We start from the raw sequence: 24691 nt of genomic DNA, 5'->3' as shown, positions 1-24691 counted from the left end.
GCACTGAATTTATTTAATACACGAGTTTCACAATTTGAGTTGAATTACTGAAATAAATGAACTTTTCCACGACATTCTAATTTATTGAGATGCACCTGTATATATATATATATATATATATATATATATATATATATATATGCAACTTTTAAATATGCAATTTATAAATTAAAGCTGCACTATGGAACTTTGTGCTCTCTAGTGACTTCTATGGTTGAAACTTAAAATTGCAAGCAATTTGCAGAAGAAAAATTTTCATGAGCCGTGTTTCGCCACTGCTCTTCTGCGCGGATGAATCTCATGATTTTACCTGGACATCACCTGTTATCATGACTGGGAGATATTCAGAGCAGGAGTCATAATGTTCCATTTTCATGTGTAACGTTTCAATGAAGGGAGGAAAAGGAGGACACAGGAAACTTCGGGCTTCAACTCAAGGGTGTATGACTTTAATAAACAAATTAAAAACTAGTGTACTTGTGTACTAGTGTACTTACCTACAGATGGGTTACACTCTGTTAAAAAATGTTGCTGGACCAACCCTGTCAATGTAGTCTTCCATGCGTGGAAGTGGGAATGAATCAGGTTTGATGACTGCATTAACTCAGCGATAGTCAGTGCAGAAACGGAAGGTCGAGTCAGACTTTGGGACAAGCAAACAGAGTGAACTCCAAGTGTTCTGACTGGGAACAGCAAGTTTGTTCTGCAACATGTACTCAACTTCAGTTTTCATGATCTCATGTTTTTTTGGATTGAATCTGTACGGATGTTGTTTTATTGGAAGGGATTCTCCAACATCAGTGTCATGACAGATGGCATTAGTTCTAGTAGGAATGTTGGAAAAGAGAGTGGGGTGAATTTTAATCAGTGTTATAATGTCATTCTTTTGAGATGGAGCTAGATGACTCAGATGTGACTCTAGATCGTTAAGGATGACAGAGTTTCAGGAAACAGGGAGATCCTTTGCAATGCATTCATCGTCCTCTAGGGAGGGAGACGGTAGTACAGCAACAGTAACAGGCTTAGCAGTGGGAGGAGTGGACACATCTCTTGAGTGAGAAGCCTTTCAGTTTCACTGGACAATGTAGATACATTTTGATTGTTTAACATGATTATTGTTCGATTCATATGAGCATGGCAAGCAATATAAGCTTCAACAACCCTACCAGAGAACATATCCAAGCATTATAGCAAGTAGAGAACTTTGCCAAACAGTTAACAGATAAACATCCATCCAGACTGCAACGATGTTGTCCTGAACTGTGTGACAGTGACTGACTGAACTGAACAGCGTAGTTCCCTCTCGAGGGACACAAGCTACGTAATCGCTATTGGGACAGTGTCACGTGGTCTGAAGCCCTTGGGGTTTAGCGATGCCACCAGGGAGCTACGTCACGAGCTCCATAAAAGACACTCACTTCGCGCCATCATATCAGATTTTCTGTTCTTCAGTGTACGATTTTGTATAAGCCCATGTTTGTTCCATAGACTCACGTGGAAGCGAGGTTTCTTTGTCCTCCCTTTTGAGTGGAGAACACGTTAAGGATGCCATTTATACAGTATAAATTTCAGAGCAATTTAATGAAGCCTTTTTGCTAAACATTACAGGGGTCCGACGGGGACAGCTGCACTTTTCAAGGCTCACAATTTCTCGCCACAAGGCATATCCCCTCCTGTTCCAGTTCCATGGCCTCCAAATTTTGAGCTCCATGTGTGGGAGCCGTTTGTATTTTTTTGGCTCTGTGTCTTAGAATTTGGAGTGTGAACGTACAGCGGTTTCTTCTTCGTGTTTGTCGCACTCCCCCTGAGTGAAAGCGTGAGTCTCGTCGGACATGCTCTGAGGCCTAGCTCGGTGGCAATTTTCTGACGATCAAAGCATGCAAAAGAGTTACCATGCACGTCAAGCCGTCGCTTAAAAATGCTGTATAGAGAATTCATCATAGGAAGGTAAGGAATAAATTTGTCCCTTGTCCTTATTGTCTTTTTCTGTGTCATTCTGGGAGAATGCACATGAATAAGGCATTGGAGGAGAGGCCTAAGCCTTTCTCTCTCTCCCCTCCCCATTCGAAGCGCACTGCTTGCATCGGAGGGGATCATGCAGGGACTGGTGAACCCGGCAGCAGAGCGAGGGGACTGGAAAAAGATAATATTCTCCAGCGGAGTGATGGCAGTGCCATTATTCTTTCAGGATACTATCAGGAGATGCAAGGTATTTGTACTTTTTTCTTTATTTTTCACCCATTCGTGGACCACACGGCCGTTCTGGCGAGACAAGAGACACGCACTGCTATCTCTGCTCGATTTTTCGGTGGCGGTGGCAACTTGGGTCCCATTCTGGGTTTGAGATGCTTGAATTCCAAGCATGGATGTCACCCTTTTCAGTCAGCTGTTGGATCTACACATGTTGGTTTTGCAGTCCAACCAAGTGCATCGCATAAAGGAATACTTTGAGCTAATATTGGCTCCGTTTGGAATTTCCCTCATTTTTCCCCCCGCGGCTCATGCTGGGGAATGAGTTGGTCAAGGCAATGCTTTTGTTCTGCGAAGATGTTCCGTGCTAATCAGGTACTACACGTTGTTCCCCCATTAAATGCTGAGACTGGTTTAGTGTCTAACCCATTTTTATTTTTTTAAAGTAAACTAATTTAGCTCAGTTTCCCCCTTAAATTACGCTGGCGAACAAGCACTGAATATTTTCAGCTTGAGTTTGCCTCTGCCTCCATGCGTAATATAACTCAGTGTATGATAAAAATAGATCTACACATGAGCCTATGTGCTTGCTGTGTAACAAAGGATGAGCCACCATTCAGTGAGTGAAACTGGACTGTATAAATGTATCCGTTTCTCTCCTATCTGCCCTTCAGTCAATATTGGAATGAGTTCGCCGTTGTATGTGCTTCGAACGTCTGACAACCAGAATATGGTTCAGTTTTCCCCCGCAGCTTGCCGGGGAGTGAAAAAAAACACCTGCTTCACGAATTCAGCCTCTGTCTGCTTGACCAATGGTCTCGAGATATGTGTAACAGAATTCGATGTTAATCAAGGTACAGGTGTACGCAATGGCACACATTGAACATAAGCACCACACGCTGTCCCCCCATACAGAATGCTGGGGCCATAGTGCGAGCCTACTTGTTTTCTCAATCTCCCTCATGATTGCATTCTTCCCCGTTTCTATGCTAGGTAAGATGTTTTATTTGGCGTCCTCTGCTGTAAATACATTCAGAGTGGCCAGCCTTTATAATTGCCTGATCTAATTCAACCTCTGTCTCCATGACCAAGGGTTTTGAGAAATGCATAACAGAATTTGATGTGCACAAAACAAACATTTCCCCAATGTGCATACATTTTTCCCCATACAAAATACCAGGGAATCTATCAGCATCACTGCTGCAAAGGCATATCAGGGCATTCAATTTTCATGCCTGAATACAATAAAGGCAAAACATTATCAATCCCTCCTCAACCAGCCTCGGTAATAAGGAGCAAAGACTCCCCTCCACTTTGCCGCTGGTTCAGGGGCAGCCACCAAATATAAGTCAAGCGCGCCATCTAATGGTTACAAGTTGCGCTGCAGACAAAGGCCATGCATTATTCCCTCTGTCTGCATGTCTGTCGGCTTGGCAGCAGCTGAAGGGCGTTTCAACCTGGGTACTTCGAATGATAAAGCACGGCAACTTGTGTCCCATTCTGGGTTTGAATTCCAAGCTAATGAAATGTCAGTTCAGAATGATAAAGCAAAAGTAAATAATGTCACAACTGCAGCCGAGGGACTGGTTTGTGACACTAGATTTGAAGGACGCTTATTTCCATATTCAGATTGCACCGAAGCACAGGTGCTTTCTCAGATTCGTTTTTGGGGGCAAAGTGTATCAATTTTGCGTCCTTCCATTCGGACTTGCACTAGCACCAAGCACTTGCACATAATGCATGGATGTGGTTTTGATGCCCTTGAGGCTTCAGAGCATCCGCGTTTTGAATTATCTTGATGATTGGTTGGTGCTAGCCCACTCGGAGACTCTGGCTGCCCAACATCAAGAGGTCATTCTCAGCCATCTGAGCAATCTAGGGTTGTGTGTAAACCTAGACAAGAGTGTCTTGTTGCCAAGGCAACAGGACGATGGTGTCCTACATCTATTGCCAGGGAGAAGTGCGCTCTCATGCAGTGATGAGGCTGGCATGGCACATTCTTCTGTGGGCACCGGACAATGTGCTGTCTCTATGAGCCTTACATGTTCTGGGCTAGTTGAATTTGGGGGGAGGATCTCCTGTCCAGATGGGGTTGATGCCCAGAGAATGGACATTACATCCTTAGATTGTGGAACAAATCTGGAGAAGATTCAGCAGAGCAGAAGTGGATCTGTTCACTTCGAGCGAGACGTCACACCCTTGAATACCCCAGTCTCCGCTACTACTCATTATCCTCAAACATATTCAAAAGACAAGGTTTTCTTTCCTACCCACTCAATATATATATATATATATATATATATATATATATATATATATATATATATATATATATATATATACCAGTCAAAAGTTTTGAAACACTTACTCATTCTTTATTATATATATATATATATATATATATATATATATATATATATATATATACATATATATATATATATTTTTTTTTTTTTTTTCACATTTAGAATAATAGTAAAGTCATCAAAACTATGGAATAACATAAATGGAACTATGGGAATTATGTTGTGACTAAATAAAATCCAAAATAAATCAAAACTGTGTTATATTTTAGCATCTTCAAAGTAGTCACCCTTTGCCTGGAATTTGCAGACATGTACTCTTGACATTTTCTCAACCAACTTCTTGAGGTATCACCCTGGGATGCTTTTTAAACAGTATTGAAGGAGTTCCCATCTATGTTGGGCACTTATTGGCTGCTTTTCTTTATTATTTGGTCCAAGTCATCAATTTCAAAAACTTTTTATTTTTATTTTTTATTAACTTTTAGTTTTATAATGAAATAAATTAATATGGTGGCACAATTATATTTTTGTCTACAAAACTAATTTGAAACATTTAAGCATACGCCTTCAGATCAAAAGATTTTTAAGATCATGAGAAACATTTCAGTCAAGTGTTTCAAAACTTTTGACCGGTAGTGAATATAATCAAAATTCATTTAAAACTAGGTGCTAAAAGCAACATAAATATGCTTTTTTTTTTAATTTATTTTTTTATTTTTTATTTTTTACAATGTACGTGATACACCATAATATCAAGAACACAGGCGGCATCTGAAGAATTTTATGACATGGTCAGCTTCTGAATAAATCTGCCTTGATTATCTTTCACAAGGTCAGTGTCATAAAATTTTAAGATTTTGCAAAGAGCCAGTGCTTAGCTGTGTTTGGAGAAACAGTAAATAGTGCTGATAGACTTTTAACAGTCTCCTTTTAGGCTGACCCCAAGTTTTAAGTGTTATAGACGAGCTATAAAAGGAATAAATATGAGGGCATGATTAATGGGAACAATAAAAGCATCAGTGCTGGACAGTAAAAGCCAAGACAACATGGGAGATATTTGCCTCAACAATAATTTAATGATCTACCAGCATTCTTTATCATTGGACAGTTGACAGATGCTTCTCATCCAGAGTGACTTATTCTATACTAGTTATGAAAGAGTAACCTGGGGTTAAGTCATAGAGCATAACTGCACATTCAATAACTGCAGACTCAATAAATCTCTACGGCCACTTACTCCAAATATAAGCAAATGCATCTTGGTGGAACCTCTACAGCTGCTTGCTCCAAATATAAGCAAATGCATCTTGGTAGAACCTCTACAGCTGCTTGCTCCAAATATAAGCAAATGCATCTTGGTGGAACCTCTCCTCTCCTCTATTCATAGTCACTTGAATATTCTCCCTCCTTCCCCACACCTTCCCCCTGTCCTGATAATAAACAGCTATCAGACTTTGAATCATCTGCTGCAAAATTGCCTTTCATAGAGAGCCAAGCCTGGTGGCAGTGTTGGAGAATCCTTTGTGCCTTGCAGCCATATTTTGCCCTCCCCCCGATAATACTGATTAAACACCTCAACTCAGACATAAACAAGTAAACAATTAAGTAGTAATATCTTCATAAATGCATATACATGCACAATGCACACTTCTTATTTATATAACAATATATGCTGAACATACAGATGCATGCCGTGGTTTTTCAGAAGTTGTACCTCCTGTAGATGTTCCATAGCCTTGAAACCAAGGCAAATATGAATGTAAACTCCAATTACTTTTCTAGCAACACTTTGATGTAATCAAAAGATGTGAACATGTTTGATATGGGCTTAGGTCTTCAGACTGAGACTTCTTTTTATCTGGACTGTGTCTTCTGATCGCTTAGATTCTTGTAGAGCATAAACAGTCATTACCTTCTGCAGTTCATACATCCCTGCCGTTGCCATTTGTACTTTCTGTGTTTCACAAGGAACCAACTCACATCCTCGTTGTCATGGCAACATATTCTTTGCTCTTTGTTTTTGAAAGACATCTTTAAAAGTGCATGTTCAAGGGGTACAGCAACCCACAAACAGCAGAACTTTAAAAAAAATATGAATGTCTATTCATACAAGAAAAGACGGTTTTCTTTAGAAAGTCGTATCATGGATGTATAAAGCAAATGTTTTTTTTTTTGTTTGTTTTGTTTTGTTTTTCGGAGTTATTATGTATAACCTGTGAGGAACACAGTGGAGGTCTTATAATGAGTAATCCAGTGCATGAACTGGCGTCACCATTGCATGGCACTGGACTATTGTTTCATGAAGTCAGTCCAGGCTTGTGTTATTACTCTCAAAATGGCTCTTTGGAAAGAACATTACATTTATTGAAAATAAGCGTCTGTTGACAGCACTCTTAATTTGCTCCCTTTAATTGACCAGATTAAACTGTTTTCCTCTGATTATTAAGGGTCATAAGGCTGATATGTGTTTGTAACCATGTCAAGCTATACTACAAATAATAATGTCTCTGGAATCATCACAATACATACATCATAATTCTGACACAGTGCCTAGGAATTGTACATACTTTAAAGTGCTTCCTGCAAACTACTTTGGTTGTTTATCTATTTCCCTATACAAACAGAATGTATTATATAGAGTGTGCATCTGTGAGTGTGTTACTGTGTGAAATTCAGCTCCCTATTGCCATGAATTAAAAGAAGGGAAGCTTAAGAAATCAGATAGTAGAGGAAAAAAATCATAGGAGGTTTGCCTCTGTTACTTCCCTGACCACATCGGTATGGCTACCACTGACTACCTTCATATTTAATTCCCAACACATACTCATATAAAAAAGGATTTTGCAGCAGAGTGGAAAATAAGAATAAAGAAACAATAAAAGAGACATAATTCAACAGTGCCCTAAAAACAAACAAGCAAGCAATTAGAACAACTTAAATAACACATGAAGCCCAGTAGACTACCTTTAAGTTAACTTAATAAGGTCATGTTGATTGCATGTTGTATAAATAGTTATAGTCAATTATTATATATATAAAAAATGCAGTTATATCATTTTAGAAAGTACTCTCAAACTTTGTAAATGTGATAAGATCAAGAGAAGTTCAAGAGAAAAAAAAAAGTACATTCAATTTGCAGTATCTATTTTTTTCAGGAAAACTAAGTTAACCAGTGCTAGAGTAGCTCTCTAGATGTTGTGCTTACAGTAAGGAGTTACCCTGAAACAGTTATACATGGTTATGATCTACAGCGGCAACATATAGTTATGTGTTATGGTTATGAAAGTCAGTGCTACGGGTACGGTATGGGATTTCTTTACTCAAACTGCGTATGACTAACAACACCCTTACAAAAAATCTAGAGTTCTGGGCCTGGCACACTAGCCACAAATTTGCCACCCATTATTTTCACATGCAAATGAGCTTATGATTCGCAAATGTTTGCCAGATGTTTGCAGCTCTTCACCAGTAGTGGTGAACCTGCAGCAAACATTTGGCAACAATGGGCACAAGTTTGCCACAAGTTTGCCGCACAGCTCGTTTGCATGTGAAAATGATCAGTGGCAATATGATAGGTGTGGGTGAAAAAACGGATCAATATTTAAGTCCTTTTACTATAAATCTCCATCCTTTACCAGACCCAACCAGTAAATGGCTGAATGTGAAAGTGTAGATTTACAGTAAAAAAAAGGACTTAAATATTTATCTGTTTCTCACCCCCACTTATCATATCACTTCTGAAGACATAGATGTAACCACTGGAGTCTTATGTATTACTTTTATGCTGCCTTTATGGCTTTTTTGGCTTTTCTTGCCACCATTCACTTATCTTGTATGGGCCAACAGAGCAGAATGGGTCTAAAAATCTTATTTTGTGTTCTGCAGAAGAACGAAAGTCATAAACATCTGGGATGGCATGAGGGTGAGTAAATGATGGGACAATTTTCATTTTTGGGTGAACTATCCCTTTAATAAAGTAGTTCTAAATTGCAAAGTTATGTGTGAAACCTATTGTTAGTCAGTGAGTATGTTTATATGGCCAGTTATAATTGAACTACCATGGGTTTTTCCATTGTTGAGCTACAGTCTTAATTTCTCTGTCCAAGTATTCATGACACCATGCACAATCAAATCGCTAAAGAAAGGATGTCAGCTTAGGAGGTGACGTAGATGTTTTCTGTTGACCTTATATTCTGTTGACCTTATGCATCATAGTAGCATAGAAGCAAATAAATTAGCTACAGTGAGACAACACAATAGTCACAACAGCAACATGGATAACTTTACAACCATGTACATTTCTTACATTTTTAAGTGTTAATTTTGGTGCAGATCAGATGTATGTTATCCGTTGTGCTTGTGGTATTAAGACAATGAAGATGATACTGTTTGCTCCTGGATTGTTCTAACTCTAATTGCTTTACTTTCATCCTTATAAACTTTGTATAAATCGTAATAATAACATTTAGATTGAGGAGAGATGTTGTGAATAAATAGACGATTAAGAAAACATATGGTTTGTCTTTATTTTCCTTACAATTGCTGGTATTAGCTGTTATTTGCTTCAGGCTGCATAGGCTATTAAATAAAATCATGCTTTCTGCCTCATTCTATGAATGGAATCCACATGAGATCAGAAAAAGAAGCTGTTAATACCACTTGATGATAATTGAAATTAAGATACACTATATTGCCAAAAGTATTCGCTCATCTGCCTTTAGACGCATATGAACTTAAGTGACACTACATTCTTAATCAATAAGGTTTAATATGACGTTGGCCCACCCTTTGCAGCTATAACAGCTTCAACTCTTCTGGGAAGGCTTTCCACGAGGTTTAGGAGTATGTTTATGGGAATTTTTGACCATTCTTCCAGAAGCGCATTTGTGAGGTCAGACACTGATGTTGGACGAGAAGGCCTGGCTCGCAGTCTTTGCTCTAATTCATCCCAAAGGTGCTCTATCGGGTTGAGGTCAGGACTCTGTGCAGGCCAGTCAAGTTCTTCCACACCAAACTTGCTCATCCATGTCTTTATGGACCTTGCTTTGTGCACTGGTGCGCAGTCATGTTGGAACAGGAAGGGGCCATCCCCAAACTGTTCCCACAAAGTTGGGAGCATGGAATTGTACAAAATCTCTTGGTATGCTGAAGCATTCAGAGTTCCTTTCACTGGAACTAAGGGGCCAAGCCCAGCTCCTGAAAAACAACCCCACACCATAATCCCCCCTCCACCAAACTTCACAGTTGGCACAATGCAGTCAGACAAGTACCGTTCTCCTGGCAACCGCCAAACCCAGACTCATCCATCAGATTGCCAGATGGAGAAGCGTGATTCGTCACTCCAGAGAACGTGTCTCCACTGCTATAGAGTCCAGTGGCGGCATGCTTTACACCACTGCATCCGACACTTTGCATTGCACTTGGTGATGTATGGCTTGGATGCAGCTGCTCAGGCATGGAAACCCATTCCATGAAGCTCTCTACGCACTGTTCTTGAGCTAATCTGAAGGCCACATGAACTTTGGAGGTCTGTAGCGATTGACTCTGCAGAAAGTTGGCGACCTCTGCGCACTATGCGCCTCAGCATCCGCTGACCCCGCTCTGTCATTTTACGTGGCCTACCACTTCGTGGCTGAGTTGCTGTCATTCCCAATCGCTTCCACTTTGTTATAATACCACTGACAGTTGACTGTGGAATATTTAGTAGCGAGGAAATTTCACGACTGGACTTGTTGCACAGGTGGCATCCTATCACAGTACTACGCTGGAATTCACTGAGCTCCTGAGAGTGGCCCATTCTTTCACAAATGTTTGTAGAAGCAGTCTGCATGCCTAGGTGCTTCATTTTATACACCTGTGGCCATGGAAGTGATTGGAACACCTGAATTCAATTATTTGGATGGGTGAGCAAATACTTTTGGCAATATAGTGTATGTGCTGTAAATAATCTGTTCCCTATCTGTCACTCACTCGACGTTGGTGTCGATGTAGTGACACTAGGGGTCACTCTTGGGAGCCCGAGACACCTCTGGTCTTTGACAAAAGGCCAATGAAAATTGGCGAGTGGTATTTGCATGCCACTCCCCCGAACATACGGGTATAAAAGGAGCTGGTATGCAACCACTCATTCAGATTTTCTCATCGGAGCCGAACGGTCATGCTCACTGAGCTGAATACTACTGTTCATTCACCTGCTGGATCTGACGGCGCATTTCAGTGGCTTCTCCCTCCTCTGCACTGGTGCACTGCAGAGAACGCCCCTGGGCGCTTCGGCAGAAAAACTAGAGAGTATATTTTCTGAAAGAGCATTTTTCCCCTCTAAAAGAGTATATATTTCTCTAAAAGAGCGCACACACGGAACGTCTTTTTAAAGACGCGTCTTTTTAAAGATGCTTTTCCAGTTGTGTGTTATTCCTGGTTGTGCTCGTTATCTCTCGCCTTCTAATGGTCACGATCACTGTCTTTCGTGTCTGGGCACTGCTCACGCGGAGACAGCGTTCGTGGATGGTCACGTTCTCATTGCGAGAATATGTCCTTGGCAACGTTGCGGTCGCGGCTCGCCTTCGTAAGAAAGCGAGCCACCCCAGAGGCTCCCGCCTCGGTCCTTTTACCCACGGGTTTGAGGCCAGCGCAGCTAGCACTGGGGGCGATTTGGGGACCCCAATGGGACCGCCTCCTCTGGGTATCCCCCCGCGGACCTCCCATTCCCCAGCACGCTCGTCTGCCCCGATCGGGCTTCCGGGTGAGTCCGCCGGCTCATCTCACGGCGAGTTCAACCTCTTATTCGGAGCCCGCGAAAGTGATGAGCTCTCGAGCGCAGCATCGGAGAGCGGGCTCGTCCAGTCGGAAGCCTCAGCTGGGCTCCTCCCTTCGGGGTCGATTGCCCAGTCACAGGCTGACGCGGTGATGACGACATGCTTTCCCGGACAGCCGCAAGCGTCGGTTAGAGTGGATTTCACCGCTCTTCCCTGAACCCTCGCGGCTCTGTGATTGGTTCCTGGGCTCGTGGCGCCCCTCAAAGCCACGCCCCGCCCCGTTCCTTTCTTCCCGGAAGTGCATGAAGAGCTGACAAGGTCGCGGGAGGCACCTTTTACTGCCCGGTCCCGATCTTTTCAGCTTCCCCGCTCTCACTACCCTCGATGGTGGGGCGGCCAAGGGTTATTCGGCAATCCCCCGGTGGATAAAGGCGCACCTATGCCCGCAGAGCACCGCCACCTGGCGCGTATGCCCAAAGCCTCCGTCCAAGGCCTGTAGGTTTACGTCGTCTCTGACAGTCAAAGCCTACGGCGCTGCTGGACAAGCCGCCTCTGCCGTGCACGCCATGGCTCTCCTGCAAGTCCGCCAAGGCACTAAAGGAACTGCACGAGGGTAGTTCCGCCCCGGGATTGATGCAGGAACTGCGCTCGGTGACCGACCTCGCTCTCCGAGCGACGGAGGTCACGGCGCGGTCTCTCGGGCGGACGATGGCCACACTAGTGGTCCAGGAGCGCCACCTTTGGCTCAACCTGGTCGAGATGGGTGAGGCCGACAGGACACGATTCCTTGCTGCCCCCATTTCCCAGGCGGGCCTATTTGGCGACACCGTCGAGGACTTTGCCCAGCAGTTCTCGATGGTAGAGCAGTAGATGGATGCTAGCCGGCTTATCCTGCCCTGGCGTGGCTCAAGATCCCGCACCGCATCTACTAATCGCCGAGGGCGTCCCCCTGCGGTGACTGCACCGGCTCTACCGCAGCCCGCCCCTCCGGCCCGGCCCCGGCGTGGAGCCCACCGCAGGAAGCTGACGCCACCCGTCTCACAGCCGGCACCAAAGAACCCACGGAGGTCTTCGAAGCGCCCCTGAGACGGGCGACCCAGGGACAACGAAACCTGCTGCTCTGGAGCTGGTAAGCAGATCTTCATCTTTTTGTTACCTTTTGCATTTAATTGCGCTACATGCCCAAGTGGCTGCAGTACTCAAGAGCTCCGCAAGAGTGGTTTCCTTGTTCCCTGGGTCACATATCCAGTGTGTACGGCTGGCATCACGACCACCGTCCACCACTCCATTTGGCAGGTTGGCGCTCCAGCGGCGGTCTCCCGCCCTGAGCGCCCAGCTGTGGCACAAATCCGCCCCCGATGTGACAGTCTCCACGGGTCATGAGGACAGGCCTCTTCCTCCCCCGTCCCAGGCTGTTCCAGGGGTGGTCACAAGGAGCCAGGTAAGTGCTTCGATGTCCTCGGACTCAGCACGGCCACGATGTGGTGTGGCACCTCGAGCTCTACCCCGCTGCGAGGCCCCACCCGCCTGTACATCCGATGACGTTGTCCCTTTGGTCCCCCTTGCGCGGAACTTGGACGCATGGTTTGCGTTTTCCAGTCCGTCACGAGGGCTGGTCCGGACCGTCCGACTCGGCTGCGCGATTCACCTCGCCAGGCATCCGCCCAGGTCCAGCGGTGTCCACTTCACCTTGGTGAAAGTCGGAAACGCTGCTACCTTGCGTGGAGATTGCTACCCTCCTACGGAAGGACACGATAGAACCTGTCCCTCCAGCCGAGATGAAGAAGGGGTTTTACAGCCCCTACTTCATTGTACCGAAAAGAGGCGGTGGGTTGCGGCCAATCTTGGACCTGCGAGTACTGAACCGGGCCTTACACAGACTCCCGTTCAAGATGCTGACGCAAAGACGCATTCTAGCGAGCGTCCGGCATCAAGATTGGTTCGCGGCGGTAGACCCGAAGGATGCGTACTTTCACGTCTCGATCCTTCCTCGACACAGACCCTTCCTGCGGTTCGCGTTCGAGGGTCAGGCGTATCGGTACAAAGTCCTCCCTTTCGGCCTGTCCCTGTCTCCTCGCATCTTTACGAAGATCGCAGAGGCTGCCCTTGCCCATTAAGGGAGGTGGGCATTCGCATTCTCAACTATCTCGATGACTGGCTAATCTTAGCTCACATCTCGAGACGTGTTATGCGCACACAGGGACCTGGTGCTCTCACACCTCAGCCGACTAGGGCTTCGGGTCAGCTGGGAAAAGAGCAAGCTCCTCCCGGTTCAGAGCATCTCTTTTCTCGGTTTGGAGTTGGACTCAGTCTCCTTGACGGCGCACCTTACGAACGAGCGTGCCCAGTCGGTGCTGGCCTGTTTGAAGGCATTCAAACAGAAAACAGCGGTTCCACTGAAGTTTTTTCAGAGGCTCCTGGGGCATATGGCATCCTCGGCGGTGGCCACCCCGCTCAGGTTGATGCATATGAGGCCGCTTCAGCACTGGCTCCAGACTCGAGTCCCGAGACGGGCATGGCGCCACGGGACACACCGCGTGGCCATTACGTCGGTCTGTCACCGTCTTTTCAGCCCTTGGACCGACCTCTCGGTTCTACGAGCAGGTGTTCCCCTAGAACTGGTCTCCAGGCGCGTCGTGGTCACGACAGATGCCTCCAAAATGGGCTTGGGCGCTGTTGGCAACGGGCACGCAGCTGCCGGCCTCTAGACGGGTCCGTGGCTGCGTTGGCACATCAACTGCCTCGAGTTACTGGCAATTCTGCTCGCCCTGCGGAGGTTCCGGCCGTTGATCCAGGGCAAGCACGTGCTAGTTCGGACAGACAGCATGGCAGTGGTAGCATATGTCAACCGCCAAGGCGGTCTGCGCTCCCGATGTATGTCACAACTCGCCCGCCGTCTCCTCCAGCGGAGTTAGCAGCACCAAGTCGCTGCAAGCCACTCACATCCCGGGCAACCTCAACACTTCGGCGGACGCGCCGTAACAACAGGTTACCCTCAAGGGAGAGTGGAGACTCCACCTTAAGGTGGTCCAGCTGATTTGGAGTCGATTCGGTCAGGCACAGGTGCACCTGTTTGCCTCCCAAGAATCCTCCCACTGCCCGCTCTGGTACGCCCTCACCGAGGCCTTCCTCGGCATAGATGCGCTGGCACACAGCTGGTCCCCTGGCATTCGCAAATATGCGTTTTCCCCCAGTGAGCCTGCTCGCACAGACGCTGTGCAAGGTCAGGGAGGACAAGGAGAAGGTCGTCCTGTTAAGCACCCTACTGGCCCACCCAGATGTGGTGCTCAGACCTCACGCTCCTCTTGACAGCTCCCCCCAGGCAAATTCCCCTGAGGAAGGACCTTCTTTCTCAGGGAAGGGGCACCATCCGGCACCCGCGCCCAGACCTCTGGAATCTCCATGTCTGGCCCCTGGACGGGATGTGGAAGACCTAAGCTGTCTCCCACCTGTGGTGGTAGACACGTTCACTCAGGCTAGGGCTCCCTCTACGAGGCGCCTGTATGCCTTTAAGTGGCGTCTGTTCGCTAAGTGGTGTTCTTCCCGTCAGGAAGACCCCCAGAGGTGCGTAGTCAGATCAGTGCTTTCCTTCCTGCAAGAGAGGTTGGAAGGGAGGCTGTCCCCTTCCACCTTGAAGGTGTACGTTGCTGCCATAGCAGCACACCATGACGCAGACGACGGTAAGTCCTTAGGGAAGCATGATCTGATCATCAGGTTCCTAAGAGGCGCCAGGAGGCTGAATCCCTCAAGGCCGCACCTTGTTCCCTCATCGGACCTCTGTAGTTTTTCAGGGTCTACAGAGAGCCCCCTTTGAGTTTTGCAGTCAGAAGACTGCCCTCCTGACTGCGCTCACTTCCATCAAGAGGGTAGGTGACCTGCAAGCGTTCTCTGTCAGCGAAACGTGCCTGGAGTTTGGTCCAGGCTATTCTCACGTGATCCTGAGACCCCCGACCGGGCTATGTGCCCAAGGTTCCCACCACTCCTTTTAGGGACCAGGTGGTCAACCTGCAAGCGCTGCCCCAGGAGGAGGCAGACCCAGCCCTGTCGTTGCTGTATCCGGTGCGCGCTTTACACATCTATTTGGATCGCATGCAGAGCTTTAGAATCTCTGAGCAGCTCTTTGTCTGCTTTGGTGCACAGCGGAAAGGAAGCGCTGTGTCCAAGCAGAGGATCGCCCACTGGCTCATTGACGCCATAACTATGGCATGTCTCGCCCAAAACATGCCGCCCCCGGTAGGGCTACGAGCCCATTCTACCCGTGGTGTAGCGGCTTCTTGGGCCCTGGCCAGAGGTGCCTCTCTAACAGACATTTGCAGAGCAATGGGCTGGGCAACACCCAACACCTTTGCAAGGTTCTACAACCTCCGGGTGGAACCGGTTTCGTCCCAGGTAGTGGCACGCAACACAAGCGGATAAGCCCGGGATAGCCGGCCGGGTGTATCGCTTGCACATAGTGCCTTCCACCTCCTTTTGAGCTGAAGACGTGCGCTGTTAATTCCCAGTAGTGTTCACAAAAGTTGTTCCCTGGTTGACTTCCTCCGAGCCCTGTGGCAGTCGAGTTTTCGGAGAGACTCGCTGCCGGCCCAGTACACGCGCTAACTAAGAGCCCGGTTCTGGGGTAGGTGCTCCGCATGTGGCGGTTCCCTGTAAGGCTAACCCCATGCGATCTATATCTTCCGCTAGTTCGTTTCCCTACTGGCAAACTGCGTCTTCCTTGGGCAGAGCCCCTCAGTCTCCATGTTGTAGTAACTCCTCCCCATTGGGCAGGATCTACCTTGAAGGCTCTCCACATGGTTGGAAAGACCATGTGATGTATTCTTCCACTTAAATATCCCCCCCTCTCTTGGGGCGAGGTGTGGTCTCCGCGGTGTCCTCCCCTTGGGAGGGACACCCCCTGACTAGACCTGGTGGCCCAGTCAGATAATCCCCCTTCTTTTTTAGGGAGTGGAAAAAGAGAAGGGGAAAGAGGCCACGACTGCGTTAAGCCTGTCTCTATCTCTGGGTAGTCGACTTGTCCTCAAAAAGGGCCGTTCGACACTCATAACTGTGTTGGGGGAGGTTACGTGTCGACCTGGTGTGCTGGCTATGAGGCACACAGCAAGTCTGCCCACCACACACCGCCAGTTCACGTAACACAGTTCAGCCTTGTGGCGTTTTGTATAGGGACCCCTAGTGTCACTACATCGACACCAACGTCGAGTGAGTGACAGATAGGTAACGTCATGGTTACTGGTGTAACCTCCATACCCTGATGGAGGGAACGAGACGTTGGTCCCTCCTGCCACAACGCTGAACTACCCGCTGAAATGGCCGGACCTTATATCGGCTCCTCAGCGTAAAACCTGAATGAGTGGTTGCATACCAGCTCCTTTTATACCCGTATGTTCGGGGGAGTGGCATGCAAATACCACTCGCCAATTTTCATTGGCCTTTTATCAAAGACCAGAGGTGTCTCGGGCTCCCAAGAGTGACCCCTAGTGTCACTACATCGACACCAACGTCTCATTCCCTCCATCAGGGAACGGAGGTTACACCAGTAACCATGACGTTATTTGTACATCATGAATTCATAGCGCTAATGCTAGCATGCTAACCTTGGCCATAGTATTAATCTGTTACCCTGTTTTATTGTATTTTTATGATGAATGTGTGAAAATAGTCCACATAAGATCATGAAACATCTTTTATACTTGTTTATGAAAGAAAGATATTTATCACTACTGCAAAGATTGGTGTTGTGTGATAGAAGTGTTACTATAGATGATAGATTGAAGGATTAGTCAACGGACAAAATAATAATAATTTGAGGCACATCAGTGTGCCACAGAATGGTTTCCAGACTGCTGATCTGTCCAAAAATGAAAATTTCAAGCATTCGCAATGTATCCCTGTGTTAAAAAACTAGATAAATCAGCCTCTGACGGGCACTTCTAAGGAAGAGCAATCATAGTAGCCATGCAATAAGATCGCTTCAAACGGAATTAAAAATAAAAATGAATTCAAATGTAAGTTCAGAATTAATGTTAGAGCCCCACACCTTTCAGCCCTCCAAAGCTCTCACAGTTACAAAAATCAAGACATCTGGCAAACTTGCTGCAAACCGGCCGCAAATTCGCCATTCATTATCTTCACTTGCATATGAGCTTTGGGGCAAACACCTAATTGCCGCCAAAGGTTTGTTGCAGGTTCACCACTACTGGTTAAGGGATGCAAATTTCTAGCAAACATTTGTGGCGAATCACATGCTCATTTGCATGTGAAAATAATGAGAAGTAAATTTGCTGTAAGTTTGCAACAAATTTGTCAGAACTCTAGATTTTTTGTGAGTAAAGTCTGTGAAAGGAATAGGGCCTAGAGATGATAACGTCTGAATGAAACTGTGTTGTCTTCTGTGATGTTGTTGGTCTTCTTCTCTGCTTAGTGTTGCGTTCAACTTCCGGGTTAAATACATGTTGCGCAACACCTGTGTGATATGGAGGAGGGTGGGGCCGGGCAACTGCTGTGTGTGTGTGTTTATGTTTGTGTCTTTTTGTTTAAGTTTTCATTTAATATTACTTTGATGGTTCGTCCGGTTCCCGCCGCCTCCTTTCCCATTTTAATCCTCCCTGTTACATTGGTGACGAAACCCGGGAAGGAGGAGGGATGCGCTGTCGTGCAGTCCTTGCCACTGCGTCCACCCAAAGGAGCAGCCCGACGTCCCAAAGGGGAGAGGGGCTCCTGGAGTGGTGGAGACGCTGCCAGGAGCGGAGGGGCTCGCTACCGGCCGCCAGAATGCGGATGGGCATTCCATCTGCCAGGGGTTGGACTCGCTGCTGTCCACCTGGGGAGGAGTGGCTGTCATCTGCCAGAAGGTGGAGGAGTGGTCGAGGACCAGGCGATTGGCAGGTCTGGGAATCGGTGAGCAATTTTTTTTCTCTCTCTCTCTCTCTCTCTCTCTCTCTCTCTCTCTCTCTCTCACTGTTGCTCCACCTTACTCTTTCCCTCTTCCCTTTTCCCTCCCCTTGTCTCCCTCCCAGGTCTCGAGGATGGTGGGGAAAGCCTGCAGGCAGGCGCAGCCAGAAGGGCAACGCCCCCCCTCAAAAAGGAGAGGGGTATGTACGTCATACGTCGGCCTGAGGCAAAGGAGGGAGGAGTGTGACGATGAGGAGGGTGGGTATATGTACTGTATATTGTGTTTTGTTGTCTGTATATTGTGTACAATGTATATTGTGTAATATGAATATTGCGTAATATGGTACATGTGCATATTGTTCAGTGAGTGTTGTGTTTTCTGTATATGTTGTATATTATCTTGTAACAATGAGATGCAATGTTGGTGGAACTGCACTAATAAAGTAATTTGATTTCTATAACAATTTTAATCAAGTTAAATTCTTTCAAACTTTAAAATTAATCATTCAGCTGGTTTTGTAGAAGCCACATTTGAAGCAGTGAACACCCATGCAATGCAATCCCACTGAAGATCTACAACCTGTGAAAACAAGCTCCATACTTGATAAAGATTTTCATAATCTGTTTCAATTCTTCAGAATTAACGGGAAAAAAGTGCAGCACATGCGCTAACAATGGGGTAGTCATGATGACGGCATTTATCCATGCTGCTCCTGAAAGCTAATCATGACAAAATAGTCGTGGGAAAAAAATACAGATAACGTACAAAAACAAGCGCCTAAATATATCACTAAACACTAATTAATTATGAAGCAGCTAACAGATTCTTGCAAAACCTGAACCAGAGCCCCTCCTAGGTCAACTCTTCTTCAAGGTCAAAGAGCTGTCATCAGTTGTGGACTGGCCATTGGGAGAACCGGGACTTTTCCAGTGGGCTGGCCGTGAAATGGGGCCGCATTATGCAGAACGCACCAAAAAACGGCGCCGAGATATGCAGAAGGGGGCAGCGATATGCAGAAAAGGACAACTACTTTTGGGCCAGTTTCTACGTAAAATCCTGGGCTGAATTTTCTTCCCAGTCTGCCCCTGGCTGTCACTCACAATCTCACAAGCCAATGAGAACTCCTCTTTGTTAGCCCCGCCCACACAAGAGTTTTGTGTCAGAACTGCGAATGAAAACTCTGGGAGCGTAAATGAAAACTTTGGAAGGGTGACTGAAAAGGCGAGCAGCACATTCGTAAGTCCTGATCAGTGAACACAAGCAGAGAATTTCATTAACAAAGTATGCAGTTTATTTGAAGACTAAGTGTAAATTTTGCCTTTGAATATATTTTTTCAGTTTCCATTTGCATTTATTCATTCTCAGTTTATATTTTTATTTGTTTTTCAAAAAGTTACATTCAAAAATACTACCTACTGTGGCCTCTATTCCTGAACATTGTTCCTTGTTTTTGTATATAGGCATATACTACACAGACATAATTGACGACACTATTGGGGTAAGGCTGGGGCAGTGTAATGTTTGCAGAAACAAAAGATGAAAGGGACTGGATCTAAGTGCAGGCTTTTCATTAAAACTCAAGAAACCAAAAACATGAGAACAGAACAAACCACTACAGCCATGAATTGATAAGAACTGACCATGAACAGAGGAAAACACAGGGATTAAATACACAGAGACTAATGAGCAAACAAGGAACACCTGGGACTAATGAACACAAGAACCAATGAACAAAGACAAGGAAAAGAACTACAAAACCCATAATCAGACCCCTGGTGGTCGCCAGGGTAATCCTTTCAGGCAGCTGGGGTAAGGGAATGAAGAAGAGGGGCGTTCATCAAAAAAGGTTGAGAACCACTGATATATATTATTTCCCCCCAAATGTATATACAGTTCAATCTATTTGTATTTATTCCTGTAGTTAGTAAATTGCACAGCAAAATCATATTGCTCAAAATTACTTTGGCAATACTGTATTTAATAGTCAACTCAATATTCGTTGCATTGAACAGCACGGATGGGAGTGGGGAAATGGAAAGCCCTTTCAGATCAAATTAGGTCTGTGATATGATGTGGGAGAGTACTATAATCCAGAGAAACATTGTCCCTCACCTCCATAACCTCTCTGTACACTATAAGAAGTGTGAGACAGAGACAGAGAGAGAGAGGGTTATCAAGAGGAGAGTAATGGATTTTCTGTTGTGTATTCTCTCTACTCTGGTCTTTCTTTCCTGCACACGCATTAATCTCTGTCATAAATGCTCATTTTGTAAGTGCCTGCTTTTGCTACCCACCATGTGTGGGAGATGAAAGAAAGAGAGAGTCCAAGACTCACCTTCTACTGTGGCAGTCAGGGTTATGGCAGAAATGAAAGATAGAGATGGCCTCTGACAAACTCTGACTGAAATAAAGTTTCCAGATACTCTGTGAAGCTCTGAGAAAAAAAAAGAAAAACAAAAAAAGCTGCTACTACATCTAAATATTTTTTTTTACATTGATGTTCACAGATCAGTAAGGCAGTATGATGTCATCACTTGAGTGATGTTCACAAGCAAAATAAAACAAACAAACAAACAAACAAACCTATTTTGCTGCTTGCTCAATTTACATAAATTTGCTATTACAAAACAACTCTTAAAATTTTTATTTTTTAATTAACAACTTAATTTCCTTTTATCCAGTTAACCAGTCTGCATTGGGACTACACGAATAAGCATTGCTGAAATTTCCATTTCCCAGCATGGGTTGAATGGGACTGGATGGGAAAATTAAATGTTGAAATTGTGCGTTAATTTATGTGTTTTTGAACCTGATGAAAAAACAGGAAGACTCATTAATGTGTAATGTGCTGTAATGCTGGGATTTACTGTAAATGCTGTTATGATATTTTTAAGGGTTTTTGATTGCGTTGAAGCATAAGGCATGTGCTTAGGTTGAGGAATGGTACCTTTCATACTGTATGCATGCCTGCAAAATCTATTAACTATGTAAATGGAAGTGCAATTATACGTTTTCTCTCTTGTGCTTTTCTCCATACATTATGTTGATTACAATTCCGAATTATTTCAAATAAAAACGTTTGTAGGTTTATAAGGCCAAAATATTTTGCTTACATATTTGTTAAAGCACTTACATAAATTATTCTGTGAAAATGTCAAGCATTTTGACCTGTAAATTTATATTGTCGTTTTTGCAGTGGGACTACTATTCTTGGTCACTGAACTTGTGTCACCAATGTAATTCCTGTCGGTAGCACCAGTACGTCAACAAACCGTGTCGTCATGCACCCAGGTAAATATGTAGCAGATAGTTTTTATTTATACTGTTTCTGGCTGTTTTTCATCTTTGGACATCTTGAGGGTATGCAGACAACATGAAGGAAACAAATGTATTTTTTTTCTGCTTAAACAATAGTCCATAAAAATATCCAAACAACTTCATGTAAAAAAGGAAGTCATGAAAGTTACCTGGATTACAGACAACGAAGTTGAAATATTGGAGACCATTTCAAGTACTATTCGTCAGTTTAAGGAAGTGATGTCTTTGTCCCTTGAACATTTCCTGCTAGTTGACAAACTAATTCAAAACAACAGCAGGAAGCGCTTCATTCATAGTGACTTTAACACGATTAAAGTTACTAACGTTAACACCATTGTCATAAAATGGCATTTTTAAAAATGTGGACCATGTTGTTCGGTGTCTGGATGCTCTTTGGATGCATGGAACTAATGTAAATTAGGGTTTAGAACTGTAGCACACATCTTATCTCTGGCAGGTGAACAACAATTTTGCCAACTAATTGTAAGTTTGAGAGGTAGGGCTCTAAAAGTGACTATAGATCGCTCCCAATCACATTATAATGAATGATGCTGCACAAGTAATTTACGATTACATTTTGTGATTTAGAAGACACTTTTTTCCAAAACAGCTTACAAATTAGAAACACAAAAAATAAATCCTTAAGTTGTCTGCAGGTCATGCGGACAGCTTTATTGAACGGCTTCATTTATTATAATAGGAGCAATCCAATATTCCCGATCTTTCCTCTGAGGAAATAATTGTGAGTATTGGAACTACAATACACTCCCTTACAAAAAATCGACAGTTCTTGCAAACTTGTCAAAAACTTGCTGCAAACGTGCCGCAGATTCGTCATTTATTATTTTCACATGCACATGATCTTGCTATTCATCGCATATGTTTGCCAGATGTTTGCTGCTCTTCACCAGTAGTGGTGAACCTGCAGCAAAGCTTTGGCGACAATGAAGAGTTTGCTGCAAAGCACAATTGCATGTGAAAATGAATAAGTAGTAAATTTGCGGCAAGTTTCCGGCAACTCATCGCCTTTCAGTATCAACACATCGGATAAGTCACTTCAGATAAACTTCTTGTTTACTCAGAGCCTTATTTAAAGGATCCGGTAATGATACCGGAAAAGCTTCAGGGTCAGTAGCATTCTAATTCCTTTGTTATTTTTTACATCCTTGAAATGGTCAAAGTAAGTGATTTTATCACACAAGAGTCATGTTAACCCATATATAACCCATATAGATTTAAGTCTTGTGGTTATACTTTTGAAACAGTGTGTATATTTTAAAAGGGTCATGACATACTCTTTTTTTTATAATTTTATTATCATCCCTGAGGTCCACTTATAATGTTAGTATAGTTTTTTTGTACCGAAACAATCATAATTTAGCAATAAATAATAATTTTCTATTTAATAAAAATAGTTTTAAGGTCTTTGCCCCTCTAAAGGTGCACTCAGTAACTTTTTGTTTGTGTTATCTTGGACTTACAGTGACACCAATTGTGTGGATGCAACATCATTCAAAATCAATAGTTTTCAGTTACAGATGCCATTGTAGAAATTCACTATTCACAATCAGCCATGATTAATTTAATCCAGGATTGAAAGCGTCCAGTAACAAGACGGTTACTGAGAGGGATAATTCACCCAAAAATTACAATTCTCTTATGGTTTACTCACCCTCCTGGCATCCGAGATGTGTATGACTTTGTTTCTTCTGCAGAACACAAATAAAGATTTTTATAAGAATATTTCCGTTCTGTAGGTCCGTTCAATGCAAGTGAATGGGTGCCAAAATTTTGAAGCTCCAAAATCCACATAAAGGGAGCATAAAATAATCATGATTTTATACATACATTTCAAAATTAAATTTAATTAATTTAGGAGTAAAACTTTTTTAATGGAGAAATAATTACTGAATGCACCTTTAAGACTTCAATGCAAATGCCCACTGTCATGACTGGCTAACATTGTGCAGTCCTTCCAATAGTCATTTAGTGACCCTACATTCCAAACAGGATAAATCTGCCTCCAAAGGGCACTTTGAAGGGGAAATAATCATGGCCACCATGTTGAAGGGTTGTTCCAAAACCCAAGGGCTCATAACTAGCTGCTTTGAAGGGCACTTCAAAAGGGGCATTTCCGTAGGGCTCAACTGATGGACCAGAACCGGACCATAAGTCATAAATCTGCAGGTTTGTTGAAAATTAAACCAGCTGCACCTCTAAACACACTCTAGCTTAATAAACAAAAATCTGTGGTTTAAGGCTTTAATTATTAAAATGAACTTTTTAAAAACATTTAAATCCCTGTCTTTCTGTTTGAAACTGGCTTTTGCTTGTGTTATTTTCCTGTAAATTCACTTGATCTATTATTCTAATAAAGGAGTTGAAATAAAATAAATATACACATTCTCATTTTATTTATATAATACTGTACGTTTGTATACTGGTTCATTTTTTGGTTCATATTTTTTAAATAAAACAAATATTTAAACATGAAGCTTACATTTCTTCATAAAATCTAAAAGTTTTAAAGCAATTCGTTTCAGTTTGCATACTGAAAATAGTTAATAGTAAGGCCAAATCATGTACAAAATTTCTGATTGGGAGCAGGTGATGTTCATTAGCATCTGCCTTTGTGCGGTGGTAGTATCGGTCAGTAATACTATTATTGAAGATTAATAATACCAAGAAATTTACCATGAATTCAAATGGTCCCTTACCACATCCTTCACAGTTTTAGCAATAATTGCTTTTTGAGTTATTAATAATGAAATGTGTATAACGTTTCTTATATGCTGAGAACTTTCCTGACTCATGACTTATAAAAAAATAATTATTTTCATTTCACTTCAATTATTTATCTTCTTTATCTTCTTTATGTATACATCTGTGTTTATTTACATGCTTTTTTAAGTGTTTTTATTTTAATTTATTTTAATTATTTACTTTTCCCATCACCTGTACTACTTACAGTGATTGTATTCATACATAGTTTAATCTGTGAAATTTTGTACATCGTATTGAACATTTATATTGAACATTCTGTTTTTCTATTAAAACAAATCCATAGTTTTAGCACAATGTGTGGACTTCTCAAACGGCCCCTTAGCACAAGCTGCACAGTATTAGCATGTTTCAGCACAATGTGTGGACTTTTCAGATGACCCCTTACCCACAGTATGAAAAATGTCCAACTTGTATCAATGTTAAATCAACGATCTGGAACGATTTTG

The sequence above is a fragment of the Myxocyprinus asiaticus genome, chromosome 33 (assembly GCF_019703515.2).
Source record: "Myxocyprinus asiaticus isolate MX2 ecotype Aquarium Trade chromosome 33, UBuf_Myxa_2, whole genome shotgun sequence".
Taxonomy (NCBI): Eukaryota; Metazoa; Chordata; class Actinopteri; order Cypriniformes; family Catostomidae; genus Myxocyprinus; species Myxocyprinus asiaticus.
The sequence above is the reverse complement of the archived record's forward strand: the minus strand, read 5'-3'. Positions refer to the sequence as shown.